The sequence below is a fragment of the Lissotriton helveticus genome, chromosome 8 (assembly GCF_964261635.1).
Source record: "Lissotriton helveticus chromosome 8, aLisHel1.1, whole genome shotgun sequence".
NCBI lineage: Eukaryota > Metazoa > Chordata > Amphibia > Caudata > Salamandridae > Lissotriton > Lissotriton helveticus.
This window is the reverse complement of record NC_136069.1, coordinates 429569883-429588008: the sequence shown is the minus strand read 5'-3', so window position 1 is coordinate 429588008 and position 18126 is coordinate 429569883. Positions and strand designations below refer to the sequence as shown.

The 18126-nt window shown below is 40.2% G+C and overlaps 1 protein-coding gene across 6 annotated transcripts in view; it reads left to right on the top strand.

The window, feature by feature from the left end:
• Nucleotides 1–18126, top strand: part of ENOX1 (ecto-NOX disulfide-thiol exchanger 1) — a 2394477-nt gene that overhangs the window by 1456664 nt on the left and 919687 nt on the right. For all 6 annotated transcript variants that reach the window (XM_078657297.1, XM_078657294.1, XM_078657296.1 and 3 more), the window contains one exon: nucleotides 14616–14664. The gene's annotated coding sequence lies outside the window, so the exon portion shown is untranslated. The remainder of the gene's footprint in view (nucleotides 1–14615; nucleotides 14665–18126) is intronic.

Genomic DNA, 18126 nt, shown 5'->3' with positions numbered 1-18126 from the left:
TTCTGATACCCTGACGGGTCATGTTCACGCTATATAAACTCAAATAAATAAATAAATTGAATCTGGTTTTTCAAGTAAAACGGGCTCATTAAGCACACTCAGAGCCTCCCTCATATGTTGTAAGCATGGGATTTTGGGGACATTTTCAGAACAACACGCTTGAACAGAACATTGATCTTTATCTTTTAGTTGCCAAATACTCATTAGTAAAGAAAAGGTCAGTACATCATGCCTTCCTGGACCTCAGCACAGCCTTTGACACTGTCAAAAGAATAAAGTTATTGTCTGTGATGGCGGCCATGGGGTAGATCGAGACCTTGTAAGGCCTCAGTTAGTTTTGGCAACAAGAGAGAGTGCACCTCCCATTTTCAGCTGGGTAGAGGAGTCGGACAGGACTGTATTTTTGCGCCCTTACTTTTTGTTGATATATTAACTAGCTAGACCCATTTCTGACAACTCAGTGTGTGGATGTGCCAAGCATAGGGAATAGGGTGGTCCCTGTTCTATTATAGGCCGATGATGCTGTTCTCATAGCATGCACGGCTAACGGTCTGCATAACCTGATAGACTGCTTTGTTAACTTGATGGACCATCTGGCCCTGTAAACCAATTTGACCTAAACCTACACAATGGTCATGAGGCCAAAAAATGCAAAAATCAAAAACTACTCAATCTTATGTATGCTCATTGTCAAAATTGACAAGTTCTCCTATCTAGGAATTATGATAGACCACTGAATTGAGATCCCCTGATGAGAACTCATATGCCGTCCTTTAATAGCGTAGTGCATAGTATTGATGCCTTTGAGAGGCGGCTTGGGCGTCCTCTTGTCAAATCTATAGTGAACCTCTATAAAGATAAATGTATTGCTACCATGTCTTTTGGGTGAGAGAGTTGGGACCATGATTCCAGTCATACCAACATTTTAAGTAGAACTCTAAGGTTGCCACAGACTGCAGAGATTGTGCATGAAGAATTGAATATAGAGTTCGTCACTGATTTTATAAGCATTCGCCCTGTAATTTCATGGTTATCTGCATGGCTAAAAAATTAATATGATTTTAACAGAGAGATTCTGAAGGATTGTTTGGGGTGAGACTTCTCTCATCAAATCCCTTAGTTACAATATGTCAAAGGTGTTTTGTATGACTTGGGTAAACCGGAACTGTTCATCAGCCCGGAATACATTTGTAAAGAGGATATCACGTGGACCAAGAAACCATTGAACGTATCTGTGTAAAAAAAATAGAAGACTGTTTCAGACTGAAAAGCCTGAGCAGGCACTGTGTTATGGCTGAAACTCCAGGTCAAATGGAACTGTATTTAACTTTGGACATGCTAGTTTTGCGCACACGTTTGTTATCCTATTTCTGTCTGAACTTGTTACCACAGCTTTTAGTCAGCTGGCTTAAGTTGTCAGAACCTACTATTTGCACATTTGATATCGTTGCTGCACTTGACACTTTAAATGTTGTTTTTATCTGTCCTAAATTTGCCAACTTGAGACATAAGTATATTCACCCACTATTTTGGCACTGAATTTTAACCAAGAGAGGTCTGCTCTGTTGTACTTCCAATTTCTAGACAAAAGTACTGTTTGTTTTTATGTATCTAGGGTGGTATTTCATTCTACTTGTTGAAATAACTGTTGTCTTATTCTTGTGTCTTTTATGAACTTTGTATTTTTCTCTACTTTTATGATTTACTGCAATACATCAAATATAGTGAGTTTGATTTGAATAGGCTTCCAATATGAAACATCCTCAGTGAAGGTCATTTCTAGTTATTTGTGTATATTGTATGTAGATTTTGGTACTTCTAGCAAATACTGCTTAAAATTAATCTCTTGGGTTTCTAAACTAGCTGTGTTACCAAAACCCCACAGACCACTCCCATATACAGCTGCTGATATGCATTTACTTTAATAAATAGTAATTTTCCGCAATGGGTTTATTACCAAATTTCAATAGGAACCTGAACGCACCCACAATTGAACACATCATATTTGTGCTGCATGTTGATTTGTATGTATTCCAGGAATCAGAGGAAGTGAACTTTAACCCCAAATAAGAGAAAGATGACACTCTCTCTAGGGGAATACCTTTAATGTGATGTAAACAGGTGTTGGGTGTTCCCTTTCCACAAATCATTTGAAGGTGTTTTTCAGATTAACCTTCAAATCTCTATTCTCCATATATGCTGTAAAGCCATCAATAAGTTGTTGTAACCCATCTGCGGTCCTAGAAAGGAGAACCAAATCGTCCTGATGTAATAAAACTGGAACAGCCTGAGTTCCTATTCTGGGAGAATCTGTATGTTGCACCAGAAACTCCATATCCACTCGATTAATATATAGGGAAAAAAGAAAGGGGCCGAGTGCGCAACCCTGACTTATCCCCCTTGTACCTTCTATGTCCATGTACATTCTCTATTTGACCCATAACATACCTTGGCAATGAGATTACTGTACCATTACGTAACAACAAAACTATGTCCTCAGATAAACCCATCAAAACCATAGTTTGACATAATTTCCTGTGGTTGACCAAATCAAAAGGACTGGTCATAAAAGGTGTAGCTGACCCAACATGGCCCTATTATTTACATGTGATAAGGTTTACATTCAGACAGGGTTCAACTATACTGATCTCCTTCCTGAACCAATGCTGTGATTCTCTTAATGGGGAATTCTCTTCAGAACATGATTTCAATCTGTTCCAAGATGACTCTTCCCTTAATTTTAGTAGATGAATCCAGAAGGAATATACCCTGACCCTTTTGCATTCAAAACTAGTGTGAAATGGGAGCCCCCAGATCAGTGATTCATTTATACACATCCACCGGCACTCCATCTGGTCCTGCGGCCTTCCATTGTTTCTCCACATCTCCTGTCCATTGGTCATGTACTCTGTAGAAGGCAGCAAGTTCATATTCATTATCTATATATAGGAAATGTCTGTTGCGCTGCCCACATTGTTTACAATTTAAGCAGTTATCAATGGTAGCAAAGTACTTCACTCCAACAGTCTAAATCCAATCTCTTCCAGTTACTTCTGCCCCAATCTGCCTTTTGAAGCCTTTTAAAGATCCAAGTCAAGATGATGCATGTTCTACCCAGCTCTTAAACATGGTTTTGCAGTCAGATTTATTAATGAATGTGACCATCCTTATTTATAAACTGGATTACAACTATACTGTTTGGTGTAATCAGACCAGTATTCTTTGTTGGATGTTTATGACCTCAAGTAATTGTTGAAAGGCTTGACTCACATTGCAAGCCAACCACTGGGTCTAGGATTTCTTTTAATTAGTTTAAATTAGCTACTTTGGTCGATTTGATTCTACCTTCTTGCTCAGTTAATAGGCTTGAGAAAAGAAATCACTCATGACTGGAAAAAGGTTAGTTTGGATGGTGTTTCGGTGGGATGTATGACATTACAACGCATGCTTTTACATCACATGCTTTTACAACGCGGTTTTTACAACGCATGCCATTACAACGCATAGTGCTTTTAGGCGCTGGATAGTGAATTGTTTAATTTACTATTCCAACTCCAGTCCCCGTGGATAGTAGGGAAGGTGTTGGATAGTACATTAAACCTATTCCCTATCCTAGAGCGCCCCCAGCGCAATGCGTTGTAATGGTTTGCATTGTAAAAGTTGCGTTGTAAAGGCACTGCGTGGTAAAAGTTACGTTGTAAAGGTTGTTTACCGTTTCGGTGATATCATCAGATATCCACATCTGATTTTTTTGGCCAGCCCACCTGCAGGCTTTGTCTTTTTTCATCCTCTGTGTCTGCAGAGGTATCTCTTGCCTATGACTCCTGGGATCAAGTTTATTTTGGGACTAAAGCACTGCTTAATTTGTGAAAGAATGGGTGCCGGTGCCCAAAGTTCTGCTCAGAGGCCCGTGGCCAGTGCTATTCAATGGCGACATGTTGAATACCATGGCTACTTAGTCTTGAATCCACTTTGTGCTTCTTTAATTGACTACCAGACACTCCATGACTCTTCATCTCACTGTTGCAGTTTCCTGTTTTCTCCTTTTCTGATGTTTGTTTCTGTTCTTCTCTTCCTTCCTCTTTGGTTTTCTCTCTCTTGTGTAATGAGAAAAAATAAGTGCCAGTCCTCAAAATTGATTGCTCGAGGACGCCACCAACTACCACAGGCTCAAATTAAGCACTGGACTAAACTCTTAGCAATGCTTGATGATTCAATGCAGCAGCTTTTCCTTATACACCAAATAGAGAGGATAGAATTCTGCAACCTTACTCTAATACTGCTGAAAGAAATGCTTTAACCAGTCTCTAAACTGGTTTAGGGTTTTCCGCTGACCTGTGTCAAGTCATGTTTCATAAATAACTGGATTTCAAGGTTTCTTAGCTCTATTTGGGCTTTCACATGACATCAAAAAGATATTGAGCAACTCAACTTAAATTTAGTTAAAAGTAAATAAAGAGTAAAGAGAATGAATGATGGTGTCTTAAAATGGACAATGCAGCATGGAGTTTAGAATAAGATCAGCCTTCCTCACTTAACCCTTTTGAGTCCCCTATATAAAAATACAAGTAAATAAATTAATTGAATACATACATAGGACAATAAATAAATAAACACTAGTGAAAGCGGAATGAAGAGTAATGAAGAAGAATGTGGTATGTGGAGGAATGAGAAGTGTATAAAGTCCCAAGCACTGATCTAGCTTTCTTGAGTGTGTAAAGGTAAAAAATATATCAGACTTGGAATTGAGCATATAAAAACAATTGGAGATCTGAATTAGTGTAGACAACGTATATTCGATACAAAATGGCTACAAAGACAAGCAGACTTCAGCACTTACATTGAAATAAATGTTACAGGACTACACTATGTAACATATAACCAGGACAATAATATTAGGCCACTGCACACCCGGGACTCTTGTATTCACACCCATAGGCAGGGCCGGACTGGCCATAGCGGGCACCGGGCAATCCCCTGGTGCGCCGCAAGGGTGGGGCCGGTTTTGGGCCCCTGGGGGCTGTTTTTGTTACAGGGCCGTTTTTGCTGCAAAATCGGCCTTGTAACAAAATCGGCCGAAAACCGGCCCCGGCAAACAGCTCGGCGGCACCTCCAACCCCGCGGGGGGGGGGCGGGCGGCCGAACACTTTGCCAGGGCCGGTTGTGGTTCCCAGTCCGGCCCTGCCTATAGGTAAAACGTTTGGGTACTAGGGAGGATTAGACACAATGTATATGTAGTCTACATAAGACTACATTTTAAAATGTATCATCCTCTGCAGTTTTCTGTGCACATATCTAGTCAATTAAAAACATAGACATGAACGTATACATATCAAAACCTCGAAGGCATTTTGTATCATTTGTGCAAACAGCATAATGTTTTGGAATGTTTAGCTCTGAACATATCCCACCGAATATCATTGCTGTTTAGTCCCTGGGGTATGGGACATGACATGTCAATTGCATGTTAAAATGTACTACAATTGAGAAATCTGAAGGTACGTGAAGCATTTCGTATGAAATAAATTGTTCAGATGATTGAGTCTTTGCAATATTCATACATTTTGAATGTTTCAAATACAAGGCTGCAGTCCCTTAATGATGTCCTCATGTTGTTCTAAGAAAGTTTTGTCAATTCTTGCTCACAATGTGGATGATATTTCGGATCCCTCTCTTATTATGGACTCAGCCAGGAGGAAGGCAGGTCTTCCAGGAGCTGACCCTCACTCTCTCTACAATTCCCTAATTAAAAATCATGTTTTTGGGACAATGGAATTATATCAACTACCAATACAGGGACCAATTACGAAACACAGCCAACAAGATGTCAATAAATCAGGTTATAATTTTTATAGGAAAACATCTTAGCTAGGGACTGGGAGACTGCCTAGTAATTGCCCTGCATTTCCTGGGAATGCTAAGAATGGTCTCCAGGAAATCGTTGCTGATTGAGAAAACTTATACTGCTGCCAGAAATAATGCTTCTTTCAGCTATGCCTGAAATTTACAAAGCTAGATCTAGATACAACACAAACAACTGCCATCACTATTATTATTGGCTCAGCCCTTTTGACCACATGCTTTGGCCAAGTTAAACATTAGGGGGCACATTACCAAGGTAGACGATATGAGGCAGCAAAGCGGCGATAATTTCATCGCCCTATTAGCAAGCTGTCGCTAACATCAGTTAGCGACAGCTTTTAGATGATAGCAAGCGATTTGGGTCCCGCTTTGCATGTGAGCGATATTTATCGCTAATGACATGCAATGTGGGCCTACCCAACCTGTTAGTGACTAAAAGCAGTCGCTAACATCGCTATCGCCTATTATCAACGCAGGCGTAGCTATGAAAAAATTTGCGCTAAGCGCGAATATCGCTGAAAACTAACACCTGCTCAGACCACTTCTTACCCTGTATATCCAATGGGAGTTGGATATTCAGGTTAACACCCTATTGGCGTTAATGCCTGAACATCGCTGGATTTCCAGCGATATTCACGCATTAAGCCGCTATTGACGGATATTTTATTGCATTGGAGATAAACGTTGCTAATAGCACGTTATCTCTGCGATAAAATACGGCGATAGAAAAATTGTCGCTAAGCTTATTTAGCGATAAATATCGCTAGTTGTTGATAATATGGGATGTATGACGTTACAACGCATACTTTTATAATGCATACCTTTACAACGCATTTTTTACAACACAGCATCCAATACAACGCAATTCTAACTCCAGGGGGTGCAACAGTAGGGTAAGTGTTGGAGAGTGTAGGGGTAAAAATTACTATTCTAACTCCAGGGGGTGCAACAGTAAGGGTAAGTGTTGGATAGTGTAAGGGTACCATGCGTTGTAATGTTATGCATTGTAATGGTATGCGTTGTAATGACATGCGTTGTAGTGGTATGCATTGTAGTGTCATGCTTTGTAGTGGTTGCGTTGTAATGGCATGCGATGTAATGGATGTTGCCTTGTAAAAGTTTCGTTGTAACGGTAGTGCGTTGTAAAAGTTGCGTTGTAACGGTTGTTTCCTGATAATATGCCCCTAGGATCATATTACTTCCCTCTACTATGTCATGGCGAGTGTCTCTGTAATTCCGATGGGGCCGGTGACAGTATTTACATGTCCCTTAAGAACACTGGATCAACAACCAACATTTCTGCCTGAAACTCCAGGGGCAAGGGGAAATACTCATAGGAATAGGTTGTTATTTTTGCGAAGTCATCTGGTCTATTAGGGGACTCTGAGGTATCAATCAACTTGTGATTGCCTGATATGTCCTGATCCCCTGCGGTAACTGAGGTACCTGGTATTTGTAAGTCTGGGAGAGTGGGGAGAGGATATTGGACCAATTTGAATCTGCTGGGTTTCTGCTCTCCTACCTTCTCATATTCGTGAGGAGGAACTGTAGTCTCTCAGACTTGTTACCTGATGTTGGTTATGTGTCTCCATCTTTGATCAAGTTTTTAGATTCTGTGATTTTCTGACTGCACTCTTAGCCACCAGGCTTCCCTACTTATTCCCTAGTCTCAGCCTTCACAAGTTCTTTAGTGTCTTCTATTCTGGCTGGATTGCCAGAATAAAAGGCATGAAGCCTTTCAAGAACCTGATTCAAAGAGATTTAAGGAACAGTGTATTCTACATTGCTGTTCCATCTCACTGCAAGTCCAACCTGAACTTTAAATGCCAAGTTTTACCATTTCACTAATAAGCTTTATCTTTGGAAATAACTTGATGTTACAAACACATGCCATCATACGTTTTGTAGTTCAGTTTTTTAATGAACGTGAAAATATATACTGAATCTCTAGGACATGCACCATTTTTTATTATTTATGTAATTGAGGTGTCAATTATATGTATTTATTGTTCTTTTAGAAAGCGCGGTTTGAACTAATAAAGTGCTGTACTTATCATGAGTGGATGCCGTGTGTCCAATAAACAATGTACAGCCTTGTATGCAAATGCCATTAGGATTTGCCTCTATTTACAATGACGAGTAGTTTTGAATCTATTTAGAAATGTGATTATATTTTCGTAACGTATTGAGTGTACAATTTTAAGCTCATTTCACAATAATTATATACTTTTCCATTGTAATTTGTCTCTATTCACCATCTGTCTTTAACTTTGTGCTCTCTGTTACATTTAAGTGATATTTCACCCTAATACACATACAGTATGTTTCTAGGACTATTTTTTAAAGATCCGGGTGCATTTATGATGTGGTCTGGGATCAAAGTCCTAGTTTTGAGAATTTGCCCTGGACAGGACCTGGACAAAGCAGTTGTTTTCCTGATGAGTGTTGAGTAAAGGGAATATGGAGTAGGATGATGTTCCTGCTTCGGAGTATCGCGGATCATTCAGGTTCATGTATGTTCATGGTTCTGTTGGATTTCATTTACTTGAGCATGTGCTGAGTAGGAGTTAGACTCACTGACGTTTTGGGTAGTAATTATTAGTGGGTTTCATACAGTGTTGAATTAGGTGGTTCACAAAGGAGAAAAGGTGTGGGTTCAGAGGCAGTGGAAACTCTTCAATCTGATGTTAAAGTCAATGTGTAAATCCATGCTGGTAGAAGTGAGCAGATCTGAGGTGAAGAGTTCAGTTTGATCTGTAGTGGTGCCTGCCAATATTATGTTTTATTAAATATCAACTCTCATAATATGCATCAGACAAATTTAGTAATATGTGTTTTTCATTGCAGATGTATCGGATCATTAACATGTGCTGTTATTTTGGTGTGGGACCAGAATATCATTGTCAGCGAATATAGTCTGACATAGATATTGCATTCTAGATTTCTTTTAGGATATTATCACCTCATTGAAGTTAATAGCAGAAAGTGTGCACCCAATGGGGAAATGTATTTAAGACACAATATTTACTTCAGGCGATATTTCTGTGTTCAATATCCAACATACAATGTTCCCTTTGTAAACTTCAGCTCTCTGGCATCCACGCCTCAAGATGCTGCATGTTAATGCAAGCCTTCTTTCAGCGAAAGGGACAGGTACATTTCCATCCCAGAAACACGACAACCTTTCATTCCAAGCCTGATCGACAACCCTAAACTGAAACAAAATAGTTGTGTATAGGACACTCATATGCACACATCCACGGCTCTTTCTACCATTGACAACATTTCTATTGGAAATGTATTGTTATTACAACATGAGATATGAATAATTAGGTTCACTATCATTTCTCAAGATTAGTTAAAAATATAAGGGTCAGATTTACAAGCCGCTTGAGCCTCTTTGCACCGCCATTGCGTCACTTTTTGTGACACAACAGCGGTGCAAACAATGCGCTCTATTTACAACGTGACGCATCTAGGGAGATGCGTGACGTTGTAAAGCCTTGCGTCAAATTATACCTGCATCAGATATAATGTATGCAAGGGGGCGTTCCTATGCAGGAAAGCCTCGTAAAAGTGACGCAGCGAAATCTACAAGATTTCACTGTGTCACTTTTAGGACACCACTGCATCAAAACTTTACGCCTGCTTGAAGCAGGTGTAAGGAGTCAACCAGTGTAGTGGGAATGCGTGACTTTTGCCCCAGCATATGCGTCAGAATTTCTGGTGCATCTGTCAATCCTTCCGCCACGGTGCGCCATATTGTAAATACGACGTATCCATGGTGGCGCAAGCATTTTTTAGGGTGGCGCAAGAAAAGTGACTCATCTCTCTAGATGCATCACTTACTTTTAAATCTGCCCCTTAGTGTTTTTTCCACAATAGGTTGATTCTGCTGCATTATCTTGTATTTTTACTAGAAATTGGCTGGGGATGCAATGCTCTTCTCTGCATTACAATGTATTCAATCCATATTTTAATTTAGTTAGATATATTGAAAACATGTAATGCAAGGATGCATGCTTGCTTGCTTGAAAGTACAAATATTAACCCCTTGGATGCGTCGGACGGCCAGGGGCCGTCCGAACAATGCCCACCTTTTATTTAGCCCGCATAGCGGCGGAAAGGGTTAATAAGTATTGTCCTATTGGATGAGGATGTTGTCAGTCAAAAATGTTTTCATTGTTTGGATCTTGAAAATAATTGTCAAAATAGGGAGTAGGCGGTAATATACCTAAAACGGATGTTTGATGATAAACAAAACTGACATATTCAGCTATATTGCCTTAGCCTTTTCCGCAAACTCCATTTCTCAAGCAGTGTTCTTATAAAGCATCATATCGCACAAATGGCACTGAAAGTTAAAGGCCCACTAACTGAGTTATAGGCCTAAGCTAGGCAAGGGACTACATCGAGGGAGAGGGTCTTTAACGACCAGTATAGCCTTTGGCACAGGGATAGAATGCTATTGGGACGTTCACCCTTCGAGTGTAAATTGTTTTATATTAATCAGGGAGTAGCAGAAGGACAAATCTTCAAATATAAATGACTATTTGCCAGTATTATCTTCGCTGGAGTTGCCAACATGCCATTGTCCGAATATTACATGCAGACAGACCAACCTAAATTCAAGAATAATGCCTGGCCCAAACTAATAAATCGCAACCCTGCCACCCTTACTTTGTGCTAATGCTACGGCCTTAAACCACTAGTACTAAATAATTGGCAGTGCTCTCCTCAACAATGCCAAACTATCAGGCTTTCTAACTCACACACTTATATCATTTTGTCAATTATTGTTTAAATGCTCATCCCATTCACTAGTACACATGTTGGTTTTCAACTTTCTACCAAACTTTATATTCCAGGGCTGATGAGATCATTGGTTCCAATAGTTTTATTTACGGTAGTTCACTGGTGCAGGTGAAGTGACGTGATACAGCCAATACCAAGAGCATCAAGGGAAGTGATCACACAGTTTTTAAACAAGATGGTGAACCATCGTACATCTTTATTGAAGACTCATTGGTGAAAAATACTAGTAAATACTGAAACATAACCAGGGCAAACAGTTACTTGAAGTAGCAAAAGCTAACACCACTCTTTATTTTAAAACATCAGTACATTGCAAAAATACAGAGGGGCGTAGCGCCTACAGGCACGTACCCCAAAATATTTTTCCTGCTTGTTTAGGTATTTCATACTTGACTAACACTAATCTATTTGACACATCAACCCGCCTCCTATTGTTCCCTATATATCTGTTAGACCTGTGAGCCCATGGTGGTCCTATCCCAAACATGTTACCATACTCTTCGATTTTGGCTGATCTAATGTTATGTTTGCCTTAGGGCTCTGCACACTTTACCACTGCTAACTAGCACTAAAGTGCTTTTGGTCTAACCTTTAAACATGATAAAACTGGCTTACATCCAACTGGCACATTTAATTTACTAGTAAGTCCCTAGTAAAGTGGTACTGCATGGACCCAGGGCCTGTAAATGAAATGCTGCTAGTGAGCCTGCAGCACTGATTGTTCCACCCACTTAAGTAGCTCTTTTAAACATATCTCAGGCCTGCTATTTCAGCCTGTTTGTGTAGTTTTAAACTGGCAATTCAACCTAAATAAATAACTCATTTGCCAGACCTAAACCATACATTTTTACACATACATGTCACCCCAGGGGTAGTCCCTACACAGCCCAGAAGTCAGGGTGCAGTGTATTTAAAACGTTGGACATATACTTGTACTTATTACATGTTCTCTACAGAAAAACTCCTACATTTGTTTTTCACTATTGTAAGGCATACCTCTAACATAGGATAACATTGGGTTACCTTATTACTTTTAATAAGTGCTAACCTTCAATTGGAATCAGGTAGGAAAGTTGAGCTTGGTCTTTAAAGAATTGCAATTTAAAACCCTGTTTAAGGGTAAAGTCCAATTTTAAGGCACGGATCTGAAAATGGCACTTTTAGAAAATTTACATATTCTGCTCCCAACCATTTGGTGCATGTAGCCTGTGTCCCGGGTCACATGACTAGGTGTAGCTTGCAGTTGGTCTTTGTGTACTGCTCCCAGACAGTGAAACAAAGGGGGAATAGGTGTTGTCAGGAAGGGCCATGTCTGACTTGATAGAATGGATGAGCTGTCACCTACCACACTTGCACATAACAAAGGCTCTGCCTCAGTACACTCACACAGGGTCAGGGCAGGGAGACAGGAAATTCTGAACAACTCAGGTGGTAGAACCCTCCAAAACCTTCTCCAACTTCAAAAGCTGTTACCAAGTATAAATATTGGACCCTCAAACCCAACTCTTCAGTACACCTCTGGAACTGTGGAAGGCTCAGAAGGACTGATATGCTGTTATGCTGTAGGAAGGACTGCTACTCTGCTGCCCTGCTGCTTGAGTGAGAGGGACTGGACTTGCATCTTGAACCAAAGACCACCAGAATGAATCCAAGGGCTAGTTGGCTTGCCTTCCGATCAGAGCCTCAGGGACAGAAAAGGCTCCAACCACCATGCACCCAGCACCTGGATTTTCCCTGCTGTACGTCTTGCCCCCAAATGGTATCAGCCTCATCCTAGGCACTTGGAGTTTGGCCTGAAGGTGGCTGCCCAGCTGTGGACTTGAGCAGAATTGACCGTGCGAAATACATATCTGATGCAATGCCCTGCAGCACTCTGGAACTGCCGCTGTCTCGCTCACCTTCATCGCACTTGCAATTCCTTTAAACCGATTCGGAATCTTGCAACGCACTGAAACATGGATATAAGGTACTTTATTCAGTCGGTCTAACTAGATCCCTGTACGTGGCCCCCACTCCATCGCAGTTGATCTGAACTTGTGACTTTGTCCTGGACCGGCGTGACCAGATACCCACAGTTACCGCTTTGTGCTTCTAATTACTGTTCTCACTAAAATCTTTAAAAGTGCATATCTTCAGTTCTACTGATTGGAGTTTTGTCATTTTGGTGTCAAATAATTTAATGCATTTTACTCTAATTTTCTAAATTAGTGTGAGATTTTTCTACTGATGTGTTAATACTTCTTTTCTGTTTGTTTGCTGCAGAAATACTTCACGCATTGCCTCTAAGTTAAGCCTGACTGCTTTTGTGCCAAACTACCAGAGGGTTAAGCACAGGTTAAATTGGGGTTTTCTTGTGTTTCACCATAACGAGAACTGTTGCTGGTGCTTCAGTACGGTTTCATGCCCCCCAGCCAGTAACCCAATTCCCTACAATAGCATTTACATGTATTTTTTTTATCCAGAGCTTATTTTGTGTCTTATATGGCCCATTGCTATGTATTACTGTATGAGTTACAATGAGATCTGTATTTTGTTTTTATATTGTACATTTTGATATTTTGTCATCTTAGCTTAAGGGCATCAAGCTGTAGAGCTGTAGAGCTGTCATTTAATTTCATTTCATTTCAAAAACACAGGTTATTGTTAGATGTTACAGATTCTTGGCATTTCTAAATACTGTGGGGCAGATTTACAAGCCCCTTGCGTCACTTTACGCTGCTGTTGTGTAACAAATGCTGCAAATTTAGTACGTGACGCATCTAGGGAGATGTGTCACTTTGTAAAGCCCTGCGTGACATTATACCGGCGTCAGGTATAATGTATGCAGGATGGGTGTTCCCACGCAGGAAAGCCTCGTAAGAGTGACGCACTGAAATCTACACTATTTCACTGCGTGACTTTTAGGATGCCACTGCATCAAAACCGTACGCCTGCTTGAATCAGGCGTAAGGAGTGACACAGTATATTGGAAATAGGCCAGTATATTGGAAATAGGCCACAACACGCATTGCTGAAGTTGTGTAGTGCTTACGACACAACTCCAGCAATGCGTGACATTTCCACCAACAAGCGTCCGAATTTCTGACGCATCTGTCAATCCTTGTGTCATAGTGCGCCGTGTTGCAAATACGGCACATCTATAGTAGTGCAAGGGCTTTTCACTCTGGCGCAGGGAAACTGACACATCTATACAGATGCATCCGTTTCTTGTAAATCTGCCCCTGTGTGCCTTATAAGTACATTATGTTAGTACACTTGTGATAAGGCTGACGGGATGTTGGTAATGTTTGTGATGGAGTAGACATTAGCCAAACTCTAAATCAGTCCCTACTTCTACTTAGTTATACTAGTGTTCTCATACTCACAAATTGTTCCAATTATGGTCAATTTTGACATAACAACTTTTTTGAACTTTTTTGGACCAATATTAGTTACCGTTTTACAAATGATTTTTGTGTCAAATACTCTAGTTACTAAACTTCTTATTGCTCACATTTTTGTAGTTAATACTATGAAGAACAGTGTGTGTCCATAGTTTTATCTTTTGACTTTAATAATTGAAACCATATTTGGGAAAGCAGTGTTTCTGTTCACTCACGAAGTCATCTATAGATTTGAAACTGATGTTTCTTTTTGTGGGTTAGTTGTGCTTCTTAAGTATTTTTTTTTTCATGAATCACTTGTTGTTGTTTTGATTTTTGAGCCTGGGTGGAACTAGTTTTAAGTTAAGATAACTGGCCAGAGAGACAGACAGAGGTATTCGTAAGCTAAAGGCAGAAACGAGTGCTTTTGAAGGTTAGTAGAAGCAATCTCACATCATACCATTGGCAAAACACAGTGCAATCAAATTATACATCGTTTAATAATAAATACCAGAAGACAGATCTGAAAATGAATATATATTAACAGCTATATCATATGTGTTTTTTCATCTGCAGACAACCCTTCTTCCATCTGACGTTCACTGAAAGACAAGCTTTTAAGAAGGTAAGCAACTCTCGATATAAATGTTACATCGCTTTGCAAAAGATCAATTATTAAATCATGAGGGTTTAATAAAACAGCATTATTGGTTTTATGTCAAGAGGAATTGCTGCATTGAACACCACTGGTACCATAAACCACATAAGAGAAGGTTAGTCTGTTGCAGTTAGAAATGATAGGCCATCTGTGGCGGTACACCACCACATTCAGCTCCAATGTCCTATGTTTAAAATTCTCGCATGATTTGAATCTAAGTCTTCATTTAGAAATTCAGCAGTAATCATACTGGTGGGGGTTTGCTAAGGTAAAATTATCTACTCAAACCAAGATCATTATCGCAGGTTTTTTAATCATGATAAAATGTGTATTTCTGTTAATGTTTAAAACATAGTTCTTTACCTTTCGGCCCACCTTTTCTCTCTTGTTTGATTTTTTTGTGATTCCTATATACAAAAAGTAAGGACCCAAATCGCTAACTGCATTTTGGCGTACATAAAGTATTGTATTGCATTGTAATTTTATTTATATAGGGCTTACTGCCCCTGACGAGGAGTTGAAGCGCTTTTTCGGTGAGTAGCACACTACTCTAGAAGTAATACTATTGTAATACTACTTACTTACTACAAAATGCAATTGACAACCTTATGAGTTGATCATCCAGTTACGGAGTGAATAAAAGAGGGTAGGGTGCAGGATACATAAGGGAGATTGAGCACCTATTTACAGATTAAAAAACCCAGTGCTCAAGAGGAGATAACATATTTATAGGTTGCGTTAAACAATGTTCGCGACAAGGGCCCACGTTTCTGAAGGGATGAGGTAGATAATCCAAAAGGAGGCAGTAGATGGCCGTAGATCCTGGAATCTAATAATGCAAATTGGGAATAAGCAAAATAGTTGTCATTACATCACACAAAATGCTACTGTTGTCAGTTGTGATTGTGATTGTGATTGTGTTCTTATATAGCGCACTACCACTCCAAGGAGTATCTTGGCGCTTCAACTCCTAGTTGTCAGATATATGCTGAGAGATCATGATGGTGAAAGATCAAAACACAGAGAGGGTCATAGCAACGCTTTATAACCTGATTCCGACAGAGGGTAGATCCAGGTTTTAACGCTTTCCTAAAGCTGAGTTCAGTTGTACTTTGACGCAGGGACAAGGGAAGATTATTCCAGGCTTTCGACCCGATGACTGCAATGGATTTCCCTCCCTTGGTCGTTAGCCTAAATCTGGGGACGTGAAGTAGATTAGTTGTGGATGACCTAAGGGTTAATTTCGGCTGGTAGGGTTTAAAATACTTCCTCAGGTACAGCGGGCCTTGTTGGTGGTAGGCTCTGTACGTGATGGTAAGTACCTTAAAAAGAATGCGGTTATGCGGCGGAAGCCAATGCAGTGTATCCAATTGTGCCGATGCTGAGGACTTTCTGGGCAGTTTCAGGACAAGCCTGGCGGCTGCATGCTGGACCATTTGCAGTCTATGCAGGGCCGATTTATTCAGCCCTGCATACATACTGTTACAATAGTCCAGCCTGGAAGTTATGAGCGCTACAGCCACTGTCTGCCTGGCGCTTAAAGGGAGAAAATCGAAGAATTTCCTAAGGCTTTTAATAGTTCTAAAACAAGCCCCTGCTACTTCTTTGGCTTGTAGATTGAAAGACAAAGTGTTGTCGAACTTGATACCCAAGTTACGAACAGCATTAATTGTCTTGGGAGGGGCTTCCACCATTTCCGGCCACCAGTCCTGTGGTGAGAAACAGTTATTGAGGCCAAAAGGGACAATCTCAGTTTTTGCTGAATTACATTTTAAGTGATTTTGAGTCATCCACTCAAATGTTGCTGATAGGCACTCTTTCAGCGTTTGTTCGGCATTAGTTTGGTTCTTATCGAGGGTCAGCACCAGTTGGGTGTCATCAGCGTAGGCAATTGTACTGATGTTAAATGTGGAAATAAGTTCCAACAGGGGTACCATATAAAGGTTGAAAAGGGTTGGGCTCCAGCTTGAGCCCTGCGGTACCCCAGAGGTCAGGAACTTTTCCTCAGAATGAAAATTGGCTAGCATGACAACCTGCCGCCTCTGCTCCAGGTAGTTCTTAAGCCATTCGAACACGGTTCCTGCTATGCCAGCATTAGTCAGTCGATGTAAAAGGATAGCATGGGACACCGTGTCGAAGGCTGCAGATAGATCTAATAGGATCAGGACAGCCATTTTGCCCTGATCCAAGGCAGCACAAATGGTTTCAGCTGATGATAGTAGAGCTGACTCGGTAGAATGGTGAGCCCTGAAACCAGCTTGACACGGATGTAATATATTATTACTTTCCATGTGTGCCATCAGTTGTTTATTTACAAGGGATTCAGTGATTTTACAAACACAAATGCGTAATTTTGCTGAACACTTCAAGAACTGTACCTTAAACGTTTTTTAGACATATCATTTGATCTGTTTTATCGAAAGTTATCGAAAAAGTAAATTCCCGGTAGTGCTAAAAAGTTCAGTTGTCAAATGCTTGAATTTTTGCAATTCGTAATATGTTTGTTAACTACTGACAACCACGTTGATTAGTATGCAATTTCTACAACCGGAACGTTGCCAACCAACTACGTGACATCAGGACAGATAACAACCTCACTGATATTTGGCATTCCCAACAGGCAAGCATCGCAGAGTGCACTTGCATAACACCTACACACAATATGTGGTCAAGAATGGACTGCTGGCTGAGCACTAGAGATAAGAACACGTGGAACATAATGTTGGGCACCTCCTGCGGATATTGTCCGATCATCAGGGCCGTTTCTAGGTGTTTTGCCGCCCTAGGCAAGAATTGAAAAATGCCGCCCCCTCCCTTTTATTACCATCACTCTCTCCCCTTGTCAACCAGGCTAGAAGAATTAGATATAAAAAGCATTCGATATAAAAAGCATTCGATATAAAAAGCATAGATATAAAAAGAACTTGTATTAGGAGCTAGTAGCATGAAGACTGGATAACTGCATGTTGTATACTCCTTACTGACAGAGAAAATATTCACAACTCCGTATCATTACCATTAACAACGAACCACAACAGGGAGTTTAACCAGAATGCTGAGTTTTTTGTCACCACTATTTAGGAGGCCCACTCTACACTAGGGGTCAATTTCACTTTTACAGATATTTCACAATATGACGCAAATTTCCTAAAATGCTCTTGGCCAGTGCCTTAAATGAAATTTACACACAAAGGCTTACTCCAGGTAATAAAGAAAGTCACAAAAGATATCAGCAGGAGACTGGTTTGAAAACAAATGCATCTCAACCAAAGTTCTAACGTTCTTGCAAGGACTTTTTTAATCGAACTAGTGCCCTCTGGTTGAAAAGTAAGAAAAATTTCACAATAGCAAAATGGCAAAAATTAATTTATAAAATTCATGCAATGCCAATATTTTCATTTCTCGCGATTTTGCAGCGGTAATGAAACT